Source organism: Falco cherrug, chromosome 4, assembly GCF_023634085.1.
Source record: "Falco cherrug isolate bFalChe1 chromosome 4, bFalChe1.pri, whole genome shotgun sequence".
Taxonomy (NCBI): domain Eukaryota; kingdom Metazoa; phylum Chordata; class Aves; order Falconiformes; family Falconidae; genus Falco; species Falco cherrug.
This window is the reverse complement of record NC_073700.1, coordinates 64,636,369-64,644,484: the sequence shown is the minus strand read 5'-3', so window position 1 is coordinate 64,644,484 and position 8,116 is coordinate 64,636,369.

Below are 8,116 nucleotides of genomic sequence, written 5' to 3'. Positions count from 1 at the left end.
AGAACGCCCACCAGGGTGACTGATGATGGGAATGGGTGACAAGGCTGGGGATGCAACTCCACTCTCCTCTGCTTCACCATATGTAAAAGGCAGGGATTCAGTCTCACAAGCAGAAGGACATTCACAGTTTTGAAGAAAAGAACAGGGCCCTGCAAATGTAGTACTTACCTAGTATAAATATGCATTTTGTTGAGATAGAGTAACTTTATATTTGAGCAAAAATAATTTTCGTTCAACACCATTATCAATTAGTGTGATGTGATGCCATGAGCACAATGGATTTAAAGGTGTGTTATCTGGCTAATACACTGGAAAGGGATTTTCTTTCCTACATGGTTTATTCTGACATTTACAGGGAGACTAACTTCACCTAAATTTACCCACAAGAAAGTTCAGCATCTATTGGTCCAAACCCCTCTACGAACAGACCTAATGAAAAAAAAAAAATATCTTCTTTACTATAAGCATCTGGCTACAACAGATGAACAGTCTCTAGAAGCACATTGTTCTCTGTATTGTTCTAAGGGAGTTTAGGAAGCTGTCTTAGACCTCATGACTGGAAACTTTAAAAGATTCAAGTTAGGTGAATGCTTCAGTTTAGATTAAGCCTTATTACAGCATACTCTTCTGCCTGTAAAGGTACAAACCTCTCCAGCAGTAATATATTTATGGGACTTCGGTGGGTCAGTGTTGGGGACAAGGAAAGAAGTCACCCTTAAAAATGAGGAAGGGTTGCCAGTAACCTCCCAAAACTCTTTGGTTTATATTGATGGCTGTTGTTGATGCTGCTTGCTCTTACATGCTCCCATAGAGCTCATGATTATCAATGTCCATACATTAGGATAGAACTAGAGAACTCTCCAAATGCTGTTGTTTTCATTTATAACATTTCCAATTTGAAAACAAATAGTAAAGGTATTTGACATTTTCATGTCAGAAGTATTTTCAGCTTTTTCATATTGAAAATACTTGCCCTTTAAAAGTGTTTTTCAAAATATAAGCCTGAAAAACATGGCAGCCTAACATTTTATTTTTTTTTAATCAATCTTATTTTTTTATTCCTGGAAATTATGTTTTTTTGGACAGGTCTTTGGTTTTTTTGCTGTAGTTGAGAATAAACTGACTCTGAAGCTGCAGATCTTTCTGTGGAGTGGAAATTTCAGTGCCCATACATTTCTGGATTTGTCTGAACTATGCAAACTTTCAACAGTACTTTGTCTCTGACATTTTGACAATTAAATATATGTAGCTTTCAAAGAAGTGTAATTTACACTTTAATTCTTATTTCTCTCTTATGCAACCACAGTGAATCAGAAATATACTTTGTGAAATAACTGAAGCTACAAACATTTTATGTTTTTACAGCCAAGAGAAGAATCATACAGAAATACTTAAATCTTTCTTTTCAAAATGGTATTCAGTGCTTCGAAGGAGAGGTTTGGGTTCTTTTACATTTATTCATCTTATTTTTGGATGCCAGAAATGAGAAGGGACAAAAGCTGCAATTAAATTCTACTGTTACATGAAATGAAAAAAAAAAAAAGAAAAAAAGAAAAAAGAAAAAAAACAACCAACTCTGTACAGCTGTTTTCACAGACTGCTTCAGCTCCTTGAAAAAGTTATTTACACTCTTGTGTTCACAACTATATTAAATCCTCAAAATAACTATGTTGACTGCCTACTTTAATTCTTGTCATCAAAATTACTTAAAAGCCGCTCTGGTAGCATAAACAATTCTTCAAGGAATTTACATATTCCCCAGCATGAGGAAATCCATTTAGCAACATAGAACACAAGACGTCAACACTTTCAATCACATGCTAATTAAACTGAACTGTATATTTGCAGAGTAAATGTGAACAACACACATAAAGCACAGCAGCCTCCACTACCATTATTTTTCAGAGTGGCTACATTTTAGTTGTAGTCTCTGATTTAGTCCATGATAATTTAAAAGGGACACTTCTGAACAGTTGCTATTTTTTTATGGAAATTCATGAACAATATTCTGCTTTGAAAACATTTCTGCTTATAGCTCATCTTATTTTTCTTCATAAGCGAAGACTTAAGCAATTACTTAAATGCACGGACCTTTGTTGATAGTAAGTGCATATATGAGCATTGATATTTCTCTAACTCAAGGCATAATCTTCTGGTTTTGTTTGAAAAAGATCCTTTTAATTATCAGGTCTCTAACAGGCTCCTCTTTCATCCTTCCCTGTCTCTCTAACTTCCTTTTCTGTAAAAGGTGTAATTCTATGCTGTGTACGAAATGTTTATTCCAATAAAGAGCTGATTTACTTGTTCCTGGGACCTGATTATGTTGATGATAAAGTTCCTGTTATCCAACTTTAATTATATAAATCTACAGAACTTTAACTTAGGCTTGGTTTAGAGGAAATTTAATTTGAGATCCTGTTGAGTTACAAGCTTTGCCTTGGCTTCACATCAGTGGATAAAGACAATCCTTTGGTATGATTTCCTCATGGTCACATTGAATGTATATGTCTTTACATAGAATTTTTCTTTTCTTGTCTTTTTTTTTTTTTTTTAATGGGCAGCCAACTTTAGCAGCTTGGCTTGCATTTTTGCTTATATAGAGAGAATAGCCAAGTCCTTGGCTTGTCTGAGTTTTGATTTATCTGTAGGCCTGCCCAGATTTACTTAGAAATGCCCATGGGCACTACGCTTCAGGGGCGGGGGAGGGGAAGAAAAGAAAGATTCAAAGCTTTTCATTTACAAATTGGCATTGTTTCCATAATCTTATTGTTGCTGCCTCCTATTTCATTTACTCTTGTCCCTTGTGGAGCTCTGGTGTGTGTTGGAAAAGTCCTCCATTGCACAGCAAGTAATCCATGCTGATAAAAGTTCACTGTATGTTAATTTACCTAGAGAGGACATTACACAATATTCTCCATAGATAACTTAAAAACCAAGCATAAATAGGGTAACATTTCATAGTCAAAGTCCTCTACTAGGCTATAGGAACCCTGGAAAACAAAAGGAAAAAAAATCTTTGCAAACAACTTTCTCTTCTTTAAAAGCTATAAAATACAAATGCAGTTTAATTGTGTAAAGAAATGGAACACTGTAGTCAACAAAAGCAATGAATAAAAAATACAAACTTTTATGTCTGACATCCTATGTGTAGTAATTAATATGGAATATGAAAAGATGTAATAACTGTCAGAGTAGAGACATAAGGCCTGATTTTAGAAGGTGAAATGCATCCAGGTCATTAAACCTTCTGGAAATTGTTAGCAATTCTGAAATGTAGGTGTTCAGATAAACATGGCTGAGAGAAGAAAGTCAAGATTTAGCTCAGAGGCTATAGATTAGTGAGTGACTGTCAAGCAAAAGCACACAATTAACTGTACTTTTGGGGTCTGTCCAGACCTGTTCCTACTTAAGCTTTTGCCAATGACCTGAGTAGACACAAACCCGCATTAAGACCACAAGTGGCATGGAGGTGACAGGGACTTTCACATACATTGGGAAACAAGACTGATATCAAAAATCACAATAGCAGACTGGAGAAAAATATAATGAAATGGAATAAAGCCCAGTGGAAAGTGCTCAATTTAAGAATCATTGACTGCACAGTGTAACATGGAATGAAGAATCAGAAGTGGATTTACTTCTTCAGGAGAGGACATGGAAGATTAAATCATGAACTGCATATGAGATTCATGGAAAAACAGTTCCAGCATGAAGAACAGAGTCGGACAATCATCTTCAAAACTGTTGTAGGGGAGAAAATACCCTTCTCTCCAGCCCATGATGGCTGTGACAGGAAGAAATGTGCTTAAAACGAATTGAGAGACAGACATAGTAGGTGTCAGAAAAATATCCAAATGGTAAAAGGCCTGGAAAGACTGGAAAAAAATCTGCACTGAATTGTGAAGTCTCCAGCACTGAAGTCTATAAAACTGGACTAAAGACATAATTTTACATGTCACTGGAACTGTTTTCTTGGACAGGTCCAGATGGAGTAAAAAAGCCATTTTAACCAATCCTGCTTATCCTGCTTTTGATTTCATGTTGGAACAGAGGTGTACAAAGAATTCCTTCCCTCTGCCCACACCCCAACCCACCTCCCACCCCCCATCCCCGAATATCAACAACTAAAGGACCCTGAAAATAGAGAAACACTTCCATTTTAAGTTCTATGAATTTGGGGTAATGCCTAGGTCTTCTGTTCTTTAATCAAATCTCTCTCTTAATCTACTTATATTAGTCTACAGTTAGACGTTACTTGAAGGTTCAAATGCTGATACTGGTCTAAAATTTCAATTTACAAGGTTTATATGATTGGATGAGTCACTTCATCTGCATAAACATAACATTGAATGCAGACAAATGCAGTGTTATATAAGGTCTAAATTTCTGCTGGATTCTGACTAGATAGAGGCTGAAAAACGGATTCATAAAAGTTTTATAGCCATTGGTTCTAACATTACTGAGTCCGGCACATTTAAATTTTGATTTAAAAGAATGAGACCAGATTAACATCCTGTGCAGCTGCACTCACTCCACTGAAATTACACCAAGGATAAAGTTGGCCCAACATTGTATGAGCAGCCCCTAATGAAGGTTCCCTCAGCTACCAGGAGAACTGGGAGGGGAAGAGGGGGAAAGAACAGATGTTGACTCATTATTCTTTGGGGACTTGTTTGTTTTTCATGACATCAAACAATTATGGAGAATTCAGCTGTTGTTAAGGCAGCTTTATTTTAACTGAATATATAATTACATAGGAATGTTTCTTTGGAGTGGCATTGCTCTTTGAGAAAATAATAAAAATCTACAGGATGGTGGAAGCACATTTAATAGGTAATGCTTTCTGTTAACACAGCACCTCCACATAAATGAGCAATAGACTTATTTTTTTTTAAAAAAAATGGAATTAATTCTCTTTTTTTTTTTTTTTTTAACATGGATGGGATTGTGACAGCAAGTCTTTGGACTTCTGCTGGCATGGAATCCTACATATGTGCCACTGACACATAAAAACTACCTTTGTGATCCTTTTACAATCAACTCCTCTCCTGGATCCCTGCCAGATCTCTGCAAGTGTTTGATGTTTCATCCATACCCTTGGGGAATAACTCTCATTCACATTACGGCTACTTTACATCATTGTAGCATTATAAGGGTCCTTTAAAATATCACTCATCGTGACACTTTCCTGTGCCTGTATGGTGAAAAATAGCCTTAGTGCACATGAGAAGTAAATTTTAAATACTAAGGAGGAACTTTTCCCACACATTCATGGCTAGACCTGGGAGGTGTCTACTCTACCACATGCAAAGTGGAATGTTCCTTCACAAATATGGGGCAAACTGATAATGCGGTAGTGTTCACAGTATGCCCCCTCAGTGGAAGTAGATGGGCTACTTCACTCACCCTAAAAATGATCAAATTAATGCAAAAGATCATCTAATATGTGAATAGCATCACTGCACAGATTTCCATGAAAAGATGCAAGGTTCTTTTCAACAGAGAAGAGTAAGAACAGAAGTATTTTGTGGGCAGTCTTCTTGGGAAAAAAAGAAGAAAAGTAAACAGAAAAGTTAAAAGAAAAGAAAACTGAAAATAAAATGAAAATGGAAACAAAAGAAGAAAGCAATTATGTCAAGTTGAATTTAAGTTTACAGTTTTCTTTGGAGACTATCTGCTACTAGTTAATCTTCTACAGACAGGGACCAACTGACCGGCTTGAGGTCTTTCCTCCTGCAGAGGATACTTGCCTGAAGGGTAAGAGTCTCGTGAAGCTTGCATTGATGAAAGCATTGTCAAACCTGACACAATTTTTACCTACAGCATGTGCATAAGAGGTCATGGTAACAGACTGAAGATTCTGGCTGTTTTGCTGTTCCTGACAATATTTTATGTCATTCTTTTAATATAGCTATCTTTTTGTTATAAGCAGTTTATAAACAGTAATAATTGCAAGATGTTACTACCTAAACATTGCCTTCAGGCTTTGTTACTGATGAGACTCTTGAAAGTTCACTGGAGTCCAAAATAATGTTAAAAAAACCCAAACAACCAAAAAGACGCTATCAGAGACCGTGATGGATAAAAAGAAGTACAATTTTTCCCACAGCTTATTTTTTCTTTAGTGTTGCTGACTAAAACAGAGCAGAGATCTTTGTCTCTAAGGACATGGTAACTTTGTGTGACATGAAGTTATTAAAGCAAAACCAGGTATGCATGCCTTGAAATCATTCTCTGAAAGGGAAGCATGTATCTTCAAGAAACTAGATTCCCAAAATGTTATAGATACTTGCTTCTAATAGTCTGGTTAAGTTATGGCATGATGAGAAATCGATCCTGTGAAAAAAGGGTACTGTTTCCCAATAGGAAAGGCTGCCCAGCTGTTCAGACATACATGATAAGTAAAGCCAACCACTTGCTGGTGGCTGTGTTCCTCAGGCCCATAAAGAGAAGACCTTTGGTAACTATACAGACATTATAAGAAAATGATGTCTAAAACCTGAGCTCAATGAAGTGCTGGAGTATGCTGTTTGATTAATCCCCTTGGTTCTTATACTGAGAGGGTATGGAATTTAGCATTTGGTTCTGCTGACTTCAACTTTTTAAAATACAGGTTCATTCTTATCTAAGGCACAAGCGCTAGTAATAATAAAGATAATAATGATTTTTGTGAGCAGTAGAACTAACTAGAACTAAGTTTTATTGGTCTTTGTGACCTACAAAAATGTTCTGCAGCACCAAATAAGTTGCAAGCTCTGACCAAAGCTTGGATTTCCTCTGGTGAATTCAGTGCCAATGTCTTTCCTCTGCAGAGTCCTTGTTATCTAATGAAGCTAGTAGTCAGGCTGCATTAATAGGTCTCTCTTCTCTTCTCAACCACTAATTACATGAACAAATGTAATATATATTTGATATTGTGGCTCTTTTTGTTCTGGAGAAAAACTGAGATAATTCAGTAATAGTTTAGATGAGCAACTGGTGAAGATTTGTATGTGCACATTTATCTGTCTATGTATCTGTCTACTTACCTCAAGTGTTTTGTGCATAACACTTGCAGGAAAGTGTAAGTGTTATTTATACTCACGCTGAAAAATTATCATACTGATCTCATACAGAGATATTTCTGGTATATACATTTTCTGGGATGAATGTCTAATTACAAATCCTGGTCCTTCGCCACTTGCTGAAATCCAAACCACACACAAAACATGTCTTTTTGAAGCTTTAATGTCTGGCATCTTGATTGTTACACATTGCAAACTAAATACCCTATAAGCATTTTCTGGGTAGGGCTGAAATCAGTTATGTTGTCCAGCCTAAATACATGCACAGTTAGCTATGTTCATATTTTCTTAATAATTTTCCTTGACTAAAAATATGATAGATGTAAGTGACAGACTAATGCATGTGGACTCAGGCAACTGCTGACTGACCATATTGTTATCACAATAGGTTGCAAAACAAATGATTAAAATGTAAAGTCATTTTGTCAGCTGTCAGTCACATTATTGCAGCCTCCATGATGAACTGAAGTTACAAAACTTTCAGGCTCTGTGAGAAGTTTAGAGTCAAAGCAAACTTGCAGAAAGTTGTTAAGCTAATGTCCCTTTCATCAGTGCCAATGCTTAACTAATGCCCCTGTATAATGTCAGGAAAAAACTGCTGGTATTGTGAGCTGATGTACTAACAAAATGCAAACTGAAAGTCCTCTTTCGTTTCAGCAATAAAGACCCTGTGGTACTCTTTATTATCTGGAAAGAGACTATGGCTGCTGTCAACAGCATATGATGGCCAAGTTGACCAAAATTTATGTCACACTACCTTTATAGTCAATGTAATAATAATGCCCTATTACCTTGCCTAATGGATGTTGTGCATTGTGGAAAAAAAGGTATTTATGCCAAATAACTCCTCGTATTTACCAGTTTTATTGCACATGAATTCTGTGTAAGCTTTCAGTCTTCAAATGGGGTCTCCAGAAATCAAAACATCTGAAAAAGCTCAGGTTTTACTTATATAAGCAAGTTGGATTGGATGGAACAATTGAGCCAATTAAGGGTTAAGCCTAATGTGTATCTTGGAGTTCTGGAGGCTTGTATAAGTTTTACTAACTTCT